The following is a 16,305-nucleotide window of genomic DNA, read 5'->3' on the forward strand; positions in this document are numbered from 1 at the left end:
TGAGTCCACACACTATGAAAAACTTATATTTTCTTTCTTAACTACACTTTCATAAGGCTAAAGCTAGATAATGTAATCATTGTCTACCCATTAGAAAATGGTAACAATTTTTAGAAAGAAACGTGTTTCTCCTTTTTTTTTTTTTTAGTTATGATATATTGTGAGTGTTTGTAGTTTCCTCATATATCTTCAGATTAAATTCATTCCAGTTCAATGGTTTGAAACACTTCAGACTGAGATTTTAACATCAAAATGATTTCATATTTAAAATACTTCTAAGTTGCCAGAGGAGAGGATGTAGGAAAGGGATACTTAGGGAATTTGGGATGGACATGTACACACTGCTATATTTAAAGTGGATAACCAACTTTAAATGTATAGCACCGAGAACTCTGCTCAATGTTATGCAGCAGCCTGGATGGGAGGGAAGTCTAGGGGAGAATGGATACACATATATATAGGGCTAAGTCTCTTTGCTCTTCACCTGAAGCTACTAACATTGTTAATTGACTATATCCCAGTACAGTTATATTTCTAAAAACCACCAGAAGTCCCATCATATCTCTCTGATGGATTTACCCAAGACTCAAGAATTTCAACAGATAAATCTTTAAGAATTCTATTAGATAATAAAAAACAAAACAAAAGTCTCTATCTCCCTTTCTTTTCTTTGTACCTACATACACATATCTTTACACAAATACAAACACACACACACACACACACACACACACACACACAAAAGACCAGAGTTATAAGTGCAAAGAGCTATAGGTTTAACTCTATCTGTATATATATCTATATCTATCATTAAACTACTAAGTCCACAATCTACTATACTACATATCACCCTCAAAAGATCTATCTTATTTCCCACAAAAATAATTACAATTTTTTATTGCTTAGTTTTTCTTTCATTTTTTATTTTCTTTTTTTTTTAAATGTATTCATTTTTAATTGGAGGATAATTACTTTACAGTGTTGTGTTAGCTTCTGCCATATATCAACATGAATCAGCCATAGGTATATATAAATTCCCTCCTTTTTCAACCTCCCTTTTACCTCCCACCCAATCCTACTCCTCTAGGTTGTCACAGAGCACTGGATTTGAGCTCCCTACATCATAGTGCAAATTCAAACTGGCTATGTATTTTACATATGGTAATGCATATGTTTCAATGATGCTCTCTCACTTTGTCCCACTCTCTCCTTCATCCACCATTAATAATTATCATTCTGACATATATTCTGAAGAGTGAAGTCAGGTCAAGAGGGCCTTAGAAAGCATTAATATGAACAAAGCTAGTGGAAGTGATGGAATTCCAGCTGATCTATTTCAAATCCTAAAAGATGCTGCTGTTAAAGTGCTGCAATCAACAAGACAGCAAAACTGAACAATTCAGCTGTGGCCACAGGACTGCCAATGGTCAGCTTTCATTCCAGTCACAAAGAAGGGCAATGCAAAATGTTCAGACTGCCACACAATTGCGCTCATTTCATATGTTAACAAGGTAAGGTTCAAAATTTTTCAAGCTAGGCTTTAATAATACATGAACAAAGAACTTTCAGATGTACAAGCTGGATTTAGAGAAGGTAGAGGAACAAGAGGTCAAACTTTCAACATTCCTTGGACCATAGAAAAATCAAAGGAATTCCATAAATACATCTACATCTCCCTCATTTATTATGCTAAAGCCTCTGACTGTGTGGACCACAGAAACCTCGAAAATTCTTAAAGAGATGGGAATACCAGGCCACCTTACCTGCCTCCTGAAAAATCCATATGCAGGTCAAGAAGCAACAGTCAGAACTGGACATGAAACTACAGACTGGTTCCAAATTGGGAAAGGAGTATCCCAAGGCTGTATATTGTCACCCTGCCTATTTAATTTATATGCAGAATAAATCATGAGAAATGTCAGGTTGGATGAAGCACAAGCTGGAATCAAGATGGCTGGGAGAAATATCAATAACCTGAGATATGCAGATGACATCATCTTTATGGCAGAAAGTGAAGAAGAACTAAAGATCCTCTTAATGAAAGTGAAAGATGAGAGTGAAAATGTGGCTTTAAAGTTCAACATTCAGAAAACTAAGATCATGGCTTCTGGTCCCATCACTTCACAGCAAATAGGTGAGGAAACAAGGGAAACAGCAAGACTTTATTTTTTGGGGCTCCAAAATCACTGCAGATGGTGACTGCAGCCATGAAATTAAAAAAAAAAAACATTTGTTTCTTGCAAGAAAAACTATGAAAAACCTAGACAGCATATTAAAAAGCAGAGTCATCACTTTACCTATAAAGGTCCATCTAGTTAAAGCTATGGTTTTTCCAATAGTCATATATGAATGTGAGAGTTGGACCATAAAGAAGGCTGAGTGCTGAAGAACTGATAATTTCAAAATGTGGTGCTGTAGAAGACTTTTTTTTTTTTTTTTGCTTTCAATGGTTTTATTTTATTTTTTATCATTTAAATTAATTTATTTATTTTAATTGAAGGCTAATTACTTCACAACATTGTAGTGGTTTTTGCCATACATCAACATGATTAAGCCATGGGTGTACATATGTCCCTCACATCCGGAACCCCCCTCCCAGATTCATCCCTACCCCACGCTTCTGTTGTCCCAGAGCACCAGCTTTGAGTGACCTACTTCATGCATCAAACTTGCACTGGTCTTCTATTTTACCTATGGTAATATACAGGTTTCAATGTTATTCTCTCAAATGTCCCACCCTCACCTTCTTCCACATAGTTCAAAAGTCTATTCTTTACATCCGTGTCTCTTTTGCTGTTTTGCATATATACTCATCTTTATCATCTTTCTAAATTCCATATATATGTGTTAACATACTGTATTGGTATTTCTCTTTCTGACTTACTTCACTCTATAAAATAGACTCCAGTTTCATTCAACTCATTAGAACTGACTCAAATGAATTATGTTTTATAGCTGAATAATATTTCATTGTGTATATGTTCCACAACATCCTATTCCATTTGTATGCTGATGGATATCTAGGTTGCTTCCATGTCTTAGCTATTGTAAACAGTGCTTCAGTGAACATTGGGGTACACATGTCTCTTTCAGTTATGGTTTCCAGACATAACTGAGCAACTTTCACTTTCACTTTGAGATAGACAAAAGAGATATAAAAAACCAAAGAGCTTATTTGAAGAAATAGAGGCTATAAGATTCCCAAATTTGAAGAAAGATGTGGATTTAGATGTATGAAAAGTGAGTAATTTGAGTAAACTCTCAAAAGTCAAAACAAAAATGCCTTAAAAATAACAAGATAAATTGTATATAATTATACCTCATAATCAAGTGGAATTTACTCCTGAAATAATAGAATGGTTCAATATATAAAAGAAAATCAATGGAATATACCACTTTAAAAGAATGAAGGAGGAAAAACTTACTATTATCTTAACTGATGTGGGAAAAGCATTTGACAGAATTTAACTCTCTGATGATTAAATCACTCAGCAAACTAGGAATAGAATGAAACTACCTTGACATATTTGTGGCCATGTATGAAAAATCCATAGGCAACATTATATTCAATAGTGAAAGACTGGAAAATTTTTTCTGTAAATCAGGAACAAGACAAAGATTCTTGTATTCATCACTTCTACTTAACTCAAAGTCCTAGCCAGAACAATTAGGCAAGAAAAAGAAATATAATCATACAAATTGGAAAGAAATAAATTAACTGTTCACAGGAAACGTTTCTCTGTATAGAAAAACTTACAGTTTCTGTATTTAAAAAAAAAAAAATACATGAATTCAGCGAAGTCGAAAAATATCAAATCAATATGCCAAAATCAGTTGTGTTTATATACACTAACAATAAACAATCTGAATGAAATTAATAAAGCAATTCCATTTACAATAGTATTTTAATCATAATAAAAGATTTAGGATAAATGTAAACAAAGAGGAAAATATTTGTATACTGAAAACTAAATGTATCAGTGAAGGAAACTAAAGAATACATCAATAAATAGAAAGACATATCAAGTTCATAAACTGGAAAACATAATACTGTTGAGATATCAACACTGACCAAATAGTATAATATTTATCAAAATCCCAATGATATCTTTTGTAGAATTAAAAAAATATATATCTTAAAATTAATTTGAAACCTCAAAAAATGCCAAGTAGTTAAAACTACTTGAAAATGAAGAACAAATTTGGAGATGTAACACTAATTTTGAAACTTACTACAGAGCCACAGTAATTAAAACACTATGGTAAATGCATAAAGATGCTTTATTGACAATGCCAAAGCCTTTAACTGTGTGGATCACAATAAACTGTGGAAAATTCAGAAGGAGATGGGAATACCATAACACCTGACCAGCCTCTTGAGAAACCTGTATGCATGTCAGGAAGCAACATTTAGAATTGGACATGGAACAACAGACTGGTTCCAAATAGAAAAAGGAGTACTTCAAGGCTGTATATTGTCACCCTGCTTATTTAACTTATATGCAGAGTACATCATGAGAAATGCTGGGCTGGATGAAGCACAAGCTGGAATCAAGAATGCCAGGAGAAGTGTCAATAACCTCAGATATGCAGATGACACCACCCTTATGGCAGAAATGAAGAACTAAAGAGCCTTCTGATGAAAGTGAAAAAAGAGAGTGGAAAATTCGGCTTAAGGCTCAACATTCAGAAAACTAATATGGCATCTGGTCCCATCACTTCATGGGAAATAGATAGCTGAGTTTATTTTTGGGGGCTCCAAAATCACTGCAGATGGTGATTGCAGCCATGAAATTAAAAGATGCTTACTCCTTGGAAGGAAAGTTATGACCAACTTAGACAACATATTAAAAAGCAGGGACATTTTTTTGTCAGCAAAGGTCCATCTAGTCAAGGCTATGGTTTTTCCAGTAGTCATGTATGGATGTGAGAGTTGGACTCTGAGTGCCACAGAATTGATGCTTTCGAACTGTGGTGTTGGAGAAGACTCTTGAGAGTCCCTTGGACTGCAAGATCCAACCAGTCCATCCTAAGGGAGATCAGTCCTGGGTGTTCACTGGAAGGACTGATGTTCAAGCTGAAAATCCAATACTTTGGCCACCTGATGTGAAGCACTGACTCATTTGAAAAGACTCTGATGCTGGGAAAGATTGAGGACAGGAGGAGAAGGGGATGACAGAGAATGAGATGGTTGGATGGCATCTCTGACTCAATGGGCATGGGTTTGGGTAGGCTCTATCAGTTGGTGATGGACAGGGAGGCCTGGTGTGCTGTGTTTCATGGGGTTGCACACAGTCGGAGATGACTGAGTGAGTGAATTGAACTGAACACATGTAGACCAATGGAATAAAATAAAGAACCAGAATGAAACCATTACATATATATAACCAAATGATTTTGACAAGGGTATCAAGAAAACTCAATAAGGAAAAGAAAATTTTCTTAAAAAATGGTGTTAAGAAAATTGGATGTCTAAATAAATACATAATACATGGTTATATATATATACTTATATATAAAACACATACACACATATTTTATATATATATATATACACACACACACGTACACTTTCAGAGAGAGAGATATACATCTATCAATTTGAATCTTGACGCTGCATTGTAAACAAAATTAACTCAAAATGGATCAAAGACCTAAATTCAAGTGCTAGATTTATTAAATTCTTAGAAAAAAAAGGCACAGGGAGAAACTTCAATACATTGACTTTGGCTATGATTCCTTGCATATAATTCCAAAAGCACAGGGAACAAAGAATAGATAAGTTGGATTTCATCAAATTCTTAAATTTTTGTATATTCAAAGAGCACTATCAATATACTGAGGATGAAACCCATAGAATGGAAGAAAACACCTGCAAAACATATATTTGATCAAGTCCTTCTAGGACTTAACAACAGCAACAAATACAAACAACCTGATTAAAAAGTGGACACAGGACTTGAGTAGGCATTTCTCCAAAGATATATGAATGGTTAATAAGCATATGAAAATATGTCAACAGCACTAGGCATTAGCGAAATGCAAATTAAAACCATAATGAGATATTACCTTTTACCTACAAGGAATGGTATAATAATTTTCTTAATGGAAAAAAATGTGTTAATAAGGCTGTGGATAAATAGAAATCCTCATACATTGTTAGTGGAATGTAAAATGTGTGGGCTCTGAGGAGATCAGTTTATTGTTTCCTTAAATAGTTAGACATAGAATTAGCATACTACCCAGCAATTTCATTCCTAGGTACACATGAAAGAGACATAAGAGTATATGTATACATAGAAAATTTTGTAAGGATGTTTACAGTAGTATTATTCATAAGGGGTGCATGCCTCCTCAGTAGCTCAGTCACGTCTGACTCTTTACAACCCCACAGACTGTAGCCTGCAAGGCTTCTCATAACAGACACAAGATGAAAGCCACTCAAAAAGTTGTTATTGACATATACACACAATGAACTCATCCACAAAAAGGAATATATGGTACAACTTGAACAAACACTGAAAGCCTCCAAATAGAAAAAGGAGTACTTCAAGGCTGTATATTGTCACCCTGCTTATTTAACTTATATGCAGAGTACATCATGAGAAATGCTGGGCTGGAGGAAGCACAAGCTGGAATCAAGATTGCCAGGAGAAATATCAATAACCTCAGATATGCAGATGAGACCACCCTTATGGCAGAAAGTGAAGAGGAACTAAAAAGTTCACATTTGGATTGATTTTTTTCACATGAAATGTCCAGAATAGGCAAGTCCTTATGGAGGGAAAGAAAATTGGTATTAGCTCTGTCACACTGTCACCACATCATGTTGTTCCCATAGCACAAGTTCCCTGTTGTTCCCAGGTGGGATATCAAAAAGGATTGCCAGAGGATCCAACTAGTAACTTTACTTTAGAATGTTGTACTATTTATCATTTATTCCCCTTGGGTCTGATATTCCAGTTCATATCCTAAGATGGTAAGAAAAGGTATGTGTGTGTGCTTTTGTGTGTATATGTATTTGCATGTGTATGCACTGCATACACTGAATTTCTCTATCATTTTTAGTGACTTGTGTGAGGAAGGGTAGGTTTTAGAAACTTGGTCTGTTACCATTATCCTATCCACCACTCCTCTTCCTCCAATGATATGATCTTTCAGTTCAGTTCAGTTCAGTTCGGTTCAGTCTCTCAGTCGTGTCCTACTCTTTGCGACCCCATGAATCGCAGTACGCCAGGCCTCCCTGTCCATCGCCATCTCCCAGAGTTCACTCAGACTCATGTCCATCGAGTCCGTGATGCCATCCAGCCATCTCATCCTCTGTCGTCCCCTTCTCCTCCTGCCCCCAATCCCTCCCAGCATCAGAGTCTTTTCCAATGAGTCAACTCTTCGCATGAAGTGGCCAAAGTACTGGAGCTTCAGCTTTAGCATCATTCCTTCCAAAGAAATTCCAGGGTTGATTTCCTTCAGAATGGACTGGTTGGATATCCTTGCAGTCCAAGGGACTCTCAAGAGTCTTCTCCAACACCACACTTCAAAAGCATCAATTCTTCGGTGCTCAGCCTTCTTCACAGTCCAACTCTCACATCCATACATGACCACAGGAAAAACCATAGCCTTGACTAGACGGACCTTTTTTGGCAAAGTAATGTCTCTGCTTTTGAATATACTATCTAGGTTGGTCATCACTTTTCTTCCAAAGCATAAGCGTCTTTTAATTTCATGGCTGCAGTCACCATCTGCAGTGATTTTGGAGCCCCCAAAAATAAAGTCTGACACTGTTTCTAATGTTTCCCCATCTATTTCCCATGAAGTGATGGGACCAGATGCCATGATCTTCATTTTCTGAATGTTGAGCTTTAAGCCAACTTTTTCACTCTCCTCTTTCACTTTCATCAAGAGGCTTTTTAGCTCCTCTTCACTTTCTGCCATAAAATTGGTGTCATCTGCATATCTGAGGTTATTGATATTTCTCCCAGCAATCTTGATTCCAGCTTCTGTTTCTTCCAGTCCAGCGTTTCTCCTGATGTACTCTGCATATAAGTTAAATAAGCAGGATGACAATATACAGCCTTGACGTACTCCTTTGCCTCTTTGGAACCAGTCTGTTGTTCCATATCCAGTTCTAACTGTTGCTTCCTGACCTGCATTTAGGTTTCTCAAGAGGCAGGTCAGGTGGTCTGGTATTCCCATCTCTTTCAGAATATTCCATAGTTTATTGTGATCCACACAGTCAAAGGCTTTGGCATAGTCAATAAAGCAGATATGATCTTTAATGATTTTTAATAAAACTATCAAAAAAGTGATAAGGATTAGATGAATTATTTCCCTATGTGAGGCATTTTCTGTAGAAGTCCTGAATAGGAGGTGAATCTGCTGTACTGATTGAAAGTGTGAGATGTTCACAGACAGTTTAAGTGATAAACACATTACTTAGATGTGGAGGTCGGATACGTCAAGAAGTCTTTTTGTATTCACTGGAATTCATGATGAACAAGAGCTAAGAGAAATAAGGGGTCAAACAAACAGATTAGCATAACATATCCAAAATGACCCCTTGAAATTGTTTAAAACCCAGAAGATGGTGACTTTTGATGTGCAACTCAGGCTATAGTTCAACTTCCTTTTAAAGCATTAGCCACAGAAAAGAGCTTAACTAAAAATTCATACTACAACATCAATCATTATTTTATCTGACAAACTTTAATCACAGAGTCTGTCTATACAGAAAATCTAATGATATTCCTTCTCCAAAATTTTGAAAAAGTAGCCCAACACATTACAATGAACCAAAATACTGCAATAAAAATAAACACAAGACAAACCTGACAATTAAAAGCATACATCACTACTTGTGTTACATAAAAACATTTTAAAAATTACATTTCTGTTTTACTTGAACTTCAATTTAAAAACTGTGAAACAGATGCTTCCTTAAAAACTACTTTCCATAATCTTTGCAATGAATGTAAAGTTTTAACATGAAAGTTGAAATATTTGACTAATTATTCTTACTATTAGTATTTATAATTTGATGAGTGATAAAATACCCAGGAGTATATACTTTCTTAAATAACATAATTAAACTTTACATAAAAGTTATTTATAAGCAAGATATATACAAAAAAGTGTTTTTGGAAGAATATTTACTATATTCAAGATATTTATTCTATTAGGACAACATAGTTTGCAATATAATTTTTTATACGAAAAGAAAATGTCTTTCTTCTTTTACTCATCCCTTTCCACTAGCTGTTCATCATATTTCATTTTTATTCACTAAGCCTATTAACAACTTTGTGCCATACATACAAAAATAACCAAACATTTACTCAAACATAACTCACAATCTAGGGAAGACGAGTGAACAAATAATCAAGACAAAATGAGATAAGAAAGATAAAGAATTATTTTAATTATATAAATAACTAAATTATATAAATAGCTAAATTATATAAATAACTAACTTTCTAAATGGCAAATAGCAAATAATTAGTAGATATGGATTTTCGAATTGATGACTCAGACAAAACGATACTTGTCACCACAAGAATGTCTCTTAGTTTCTGGACACAGGGTTAAAGCATAGACTTATGAACAATAATTGAAATAATATTCAAATGAACAAATGTATGACCATTTAGGAAACTAAATTAATTGGGTTGAACATATCTTTATCTTGTATGTTTTTAGAATAGACATCAATTATCCAATACAAGAGTGACATGTTGGTTTTCCCCTAACATTAACGTTTCAATATTTCAAAGTCTACCACCATATTACAGATTGTAATAAAGACATTTTAATATACCTTAAATAATTCATTTTTTTATCATTGAAATTAGTCTAAACAAGAATGTTGTACTTTTTCATTGTTCACATTTATTTATAAAAATATACTGTGACCTGTGGTCTAAGGAATACAAAGTCATAAAGATTCAAACTCAACATCCATTCTGATGTGATAAACAAAATAAAATATTTTAAGCTCTGTAATCTAACTGCTCCAAGTACAAAAACATTTTGAAAAATTAAGAATTGTAAAGACTTATAAGTTGCCTTAATGGCACAAATGTGTATCTTAGCTATTCAACCAAGATACCACTAAAAAGTAAAAGCTTAATTTTTATTGGAGTTAATTGCATTACAATATTGGATTAGTTTCTACCGTACAATGAAGTGAATCAGCTATTTTTACATATATATCCCCTTCTTAAACCTCCCTCCCAACCCCACATCCCACGCATCTAGTCATCACAGAGTACTGAGCTGAGTTCCCTGTTCTGTACAGTAGGTACCCACTAGCTACCTGTTTTACACATGGTAGTGTATATATGTCAAATTCTAATCTCCCAATTTATCCCACCCTCCCCCTGGCCACTCCTGCCCCGTGGCATGTCCACATCCATTCTCCATGTCTGTGTCTCTATTTCTGAAGCAAGAGGAAACTTAGCAGAGAGTAAGAGAAAACTTAACAATAGCTTGAAAGAGTAAATATATGTAAAACCTTCTGACAATCTTTCAGAGTTAAAGCAAACATGTTTTGACGTATAAAATTAGGAGTGAAACAAGAATTTAGACAATGCTTACTAAAATGTTCATACAAAAGAAGCACAGACATTTTGTTGATTCTTGAGATTATTGGTATATATTTGAAATATAGTGGAATGAATCAAGTAATCACCCAACTTTTCAATTTTGGCACTGTGAATAAATATAAAAAGAGATAAATGGCAGCATTCTTAGATATTGGAATTGTTTTTAGTATTGATATTAAGCAAATACTTTGTTACCTATAAATTGTCAAAGCTATATACATAATAGTTGCTCAAATTTTATCATTCTAAATGCCTAGAAGTTACAGTCACATCAGTCAGTCAGTTCAGTCGCTCAGTCATGTCCGACGCTTTGCGACTCCATGAATCGCAGCACGCCAGGCCTCCCTATCCATCACCATCTCCCGGAGTTCACTCAGACTCACGTCCATCAAGTCCGTGATGCCATCTAGCCATCTTATCCTGGATCGTCCCCTCCTCCTCCTGGCCCCAATCCCTCCCAGCATCAGAGTCTTTTCCAATGAGTCAACTCTTCACATGAGGTGGCCAAAGAACTGGAGTTTCAGCTTTAGCATCATTCCTTCCAAAGAAATCCCGGGGTTAATTTCCTTCAGAATGGACTGGTTGGATCTCCTTTCAGTCCAAGGGACTCTCAAGAGTCTTCTCCAACACCACAGTTCAAAGGTATCAATTCTTCGGCACTCAGCCTTCTTCACAGCCTTCTCACATCCATATATGACCACAGGAAAAACCATAGCCTTGACTATATAGACCTTAGTCTGCAAAGTAATGTCTCTGCTTTGAATACACTATCTAGGTTGGTCATCACTTTTCTTCCAAAGCATAAGCGTCTTTTAATTTCATGGTTGCAGTCACCATCTGCAGTGATTTTGGAGCCCCCAAAAATAAAGTCTGACACTGTTTCTACTGTTTCCCCATCTATTTCCCATGAAGTGATGGGACCAGATGCCATGATCTTCGTTTTCTGAATGTTGAGCTTTAAGCCAACTTTTTCGCTCTCCTCTTTCACTTTCATCAAGAGGCTTTTTAGCTCCTCTTCACTTTCTGCCATAAGGGTGGTGTCATCTGCATATCTGAGGTGATTGATATTTCTCCTGGCAATCTTGATTCCAGCTTGTTTCTTCCAGTCCAGCATTTCTCATGATGTACTCTGCATATAAGTTAAATAAACAGGGTGACAATATACAGCCTTGACGTACCCCTTTTCCTGTTTGGAATCAGTATGTTGTTCCATTCTTCTGTAATAAGCTGATCAATAAATACCAGATCCAAAGTAACATTCAAATTATTCTCAAGTTTCAAGTTTTTTATTTTTATATAATAGTTCCATAACACTAAATATATTATGATATAGGGGATAATATGAAATTAAATATAGTATTTATTAGTATTTAGTTGATTTCTCCCTGAAAATAATGTTTATCTAATTTTTTTAATAAAAATTTTAAAACACTCGCTTCTTTTAAAAAATCTCTTTATAAATACAGTCGATTTTTATTATTCATAATAGTTCTATTCTAGAAGGTCATCAAGAATGCTGAATTAGCAAGCATGAATTGTTACCCAGAGGAGAAAAACAGGATTAGTCTCCTATGAGCTCCATCACAGCATTTTCATCAATTTTGTGTGCTCATACCTTAAGATATCTTAAATACTACATACTGTTGATTCATTAAGTTTGAATTCATGACCAATCACCCTATAACTCATGGCTGAACAAAGTTTATTTAACACCAATGTTTTCTCCATAAAGTCCATCACAGTCTTTCTGTACTTTGGAACACTAGATGGCATTTCTAGTGTTGGGGGCTATTTTAAACAGCAAAGTTACAAATAGCACAGAAATTGAAAAAAAAAAAACAAAAAATAAAAAACGATTGGCAGGATACTTGAATATAGTATGAGAGGGGAAAACAGAAAACAGAGCAGTTCTTTTTTCAGCCTGAGCTGGAAAGAAGCATGTTGGGCAACACTAATTTCTTTTTTCCACTGCTCTGCATCTTCAAACAATTAAGGAAAAAGCCTCAAGTATTGTTTTGGGGGTTGCAAATAAATGAGGGTGTAGGTGAAGTTGCAAATAGGTGAAGTTGCAAATATGGAATCTGCAAATAATGATGTTCAACAGCTAAATGATGTAAATGTTTGTCCAGTTCAGCTTTCAGTTCAATTCAGTCACTCAGTCATGTGCAGCTCTTTGTGACACTATGGACTGCAGCATGATAGGCTTCCCTGTCCATCACCAACTCCCAAACTCACATCCATCAAGTCGGTGATGCCATCCATCCATCTCATCCTCTGTCATTCCCTTCTCCTCCCTCCTTCAATCTTCCCCAGTACCAGGCTGTTTTCTAATGAGTCAGTTCTTTGCATCAGGTGGCCAAAGGATAGGAGCTTCAGCTTCAGCATCAGTCCTTCCAATGAATATTCAGGACTGATTTCCTTCAGGACTGATTGGTTGGATCTCCTTGCAGTTCAAGGGACTCATGAGAATCTTCTCCAACACTGCAGCTCAAAAACATCAATTCTTTAGCGCTCAGCTTTCTTTATAGTCCAACTCTCATAGCCATCCATGACTACTGGAAAAACCATAGCTTTGATTAGATGGATCTTTGTTGCCCAAATAATGTCTTTGCTTTTTAATATGCTGTCTAGGTTGGTCATAGCTTTTCTTCCAAGGAGCAAGTGTCTTTTAATTTCATGGCTGTAGTCATCATCTACATTGATTTTGAAGCCCCCCAAAATAAAGTGTGTTACTGTTTCCATTGTTTCTCCATCTATTTGCCATGAAGTGATGGGACGAGATGCCATGATCTAAGTTTTCTGAATGTTTACTTTAAGCAAACTTTTTCATTCTCCTCTTTCACTTTCATCAAGAAGCTCTTTAGTTCTGCTTCACTTTTTGCCCTAAGAGTGGTGTCATCGGCATATCTGAGGTTATTGATATTTCTCCCAGAGTTCTTGGTTTCAGTTTGTGCTTCATCCAGCCCAGCATTTCGCATGATGTACTCTGCATATAAGTTAAATAAGCAGGGTGACAATATACAGGCTTGAGCCTAAAAGTGCAGCTTTAGGCTCTCCTTTTTGAAGAACTACTTCCAGATTTCAGATGAATAACAATAAACAGATTAAAGATCTTCTTCAAATTACATTGGGATAACATTTCAATAAACTGGTTTAAGTTGAAAGTAGAAAGTTACAAGGAGCAGTTTCTTAAACTTTTCTTAAGTAACTTAAGATTGTTACTTAATCATCTTAAGAAGAAAATGCCTTTTATACACCTAACCTACCAAACATCATAACCACTTGGTCCATCTTACATGTTCAGGACAATGGCATTAGCCTACAGTTGAGAAAATCATCAAACATGACATTTTATAATATAAATGTTGACTATCCAAAGCATTTAGTGAATATTACTCTGAAAGTGAAATATAAGGGCTTTATGGATACAGAATGAATGTGTTACCCTGGAGATTCCATGACTGACCTACAGTTGTGCCTCCCTACCTAGACAGCATACTAAAAAGCAGAAACTTTACTTTGCTGTCTAGTCAAAGCTATGGTTTTTCCAGCAGTCATGTATGGATGTGAGAGTTGGACTATAAGGAAAGCTGAGCACCAAAGAATTGATGCTTTTGAATTGTGGTGTTGGAGATGACTCTTGAGAGTCCCTTGGACTGCAAGGAGATCCAACCAGTCAATCCTAAAAGAAATCAGTCCTGAATATTCATTGGAATGACTGATGCTGAAGCTGAAACTCCAATACTTTGGCCACCTGATGTGAAGAGCTGACTCATATGAAAAGACCCTGATGCTAGGAAAGATTGAATGCAGGAGGAGATGGGGACGACAGAGGATGAGCTGGTTGGATGGCATCACCGAATCAATAGACGTGAGTTTGAGTAAACTCTGGGAGTTTGTGGTGGACAGGGAGTCCTGGCATGCTGAAGTCCATGGGGTCACACAGAGTCAGACATGACTGAGTGACTGAACTGAACTGACTGACTGCTGCCTAGCGTCATGACATAACACATCACTACGCTGGGTCGGGGGCGGGGGTGGGCAGGAATCAAAAGTTGAAGTAAGGTTTCTACTGAATCCATATCGCTTTTTAATAATAGTAAAGCTGAAAAAATTTATATAAAATCTTCATAGGTTAGTGACCATAGTATTTTTCTGATCCCTTCCTCTCAGTCCCTTTTTTATAGATATACCTGAAGTAAATATCTTTAGTCACTGTTCTTATTAAATAGTAAGTTTACTAAATGCAGTGGCTGACCAGCAGAATATTTAGACTTCCAAATTATACAATGTTAATGTTTTGATCAAAGGTCTTTCCTGATTTTGATTTTAAAATTAACATTAAATAAATGATTTAGACAGGAATGGGCACAAACATAGGGTAGAGCCAATAATCACCTCATATGCACTAGCAAGCTATTCTAGTTGATTCCTACCTCACTGATTAGGGCCAGTTTTAACTGACCACTTATAGCTTTTAACTGATTTATCCTATGCAATGTAATAAAATATTATATATGTCATTCCAGTAGATAAAACTGTATATGTAAATTTTCCTTTCAAGAGAATGTATTTGCATTATATATGGTATTTTATACTTATATAATGTTTAAGTGAATTGGTTCAAAATGTTCATTTGTTTTAAAGATCAGCAATTTTATATTAGTATGAAAGGCCAGAAAAAAATATAAAGAGTTCATTTAATTAAAGAATTGTATGGAAAAAAGTAGAAAAGGAAAAGACAAAGAATCAAGAAAGAAAGGGCTAGAAAATGCACATTGCAGTTTACACGGCACTCTGAAAAAGGAAAAACTATGGTAACAGAATTCAGATCAGTGGTCACTAGAAACCAGATAGAGAGAGCACAAGAGAAATTTCTGAGGTGATATAAATGAAAAAAAAAAAAAAGAAAAAGAAAAGAAAAGAAAAAGAGCAGAGTGAAAAAGTTAGCTTAATGCTCAACATTCAGGAAACTGAGATCATGGCATCTGGTCCCATCACTTCATGGCAAATAGATGTGGAAACAATGGAAACGGTGACAGACTTTTTTTTTTTTTTTTGAGGGGGGTGTCCAAAATCACTGCAGATGGTGACTGCAGCCATGAAATTAAAAGACACTTGCTCCTTGGAAGAAAAGCTATGACCACCTAGACAGCATATTAAAAAGCAGAGACATTACTTTACCAACAAAGGTCCATCTAGTCAAAGCTATGCTTTTTCCAGTAGTCATGTGTGGATGTGAGAGTTGGACCATAAAGAAAGCTGAGTGCTGAAAGATTAATGCTTTTGAACTGTGGTGTTGGAGAAGACTCTTGAGAGTCCTTTGGACTGCCAGGAGATCCATCCAGTCCATCCTGAAGGAAATCAATCTTGAATATTCATTGGAAGGAATGGAGCTGAAGCTCCTATCCTTTGGCCACCTGATGCGAAGAACTAACTCACTGGAAAAGACCCTGATGCTGGGAAAGATTGAAGGCAGGAGGAGAAGGGGACTACAGAAGATGAGATGGTTGGATGTCATCATAAATGTGATGGACATGAGTTTGAGTAGACTCCGGGTGTTGGTGATGGTCAGGGAAGCCTGGCGTGCTGCAGTGCATGGGGTCACAAAGAGTCAGACATGACTGAGTGATTGAACTGACCTGAAAATGGAAAAAAAAAAAAAAGATAAGTTTAATAATATAAAGATTAAGGACTTGGGAAATCA

The sequence above is a fragment of the Capricornis sumatraensis genome, chromosome 2, assembly GCF_032405125.1.
Source record: "Capricornis sumatraensis isolate serow.1 chromosome 2, serow.2, whole genome shotgun sequence".
Classification (NCBI taxonomy): domain Eukaryota; kingdom Metazoa; phylum Chordata; class Mammalia; order Artiodactyla; family Bovidae; genus Capricornis; species Capricornis sumatraensis.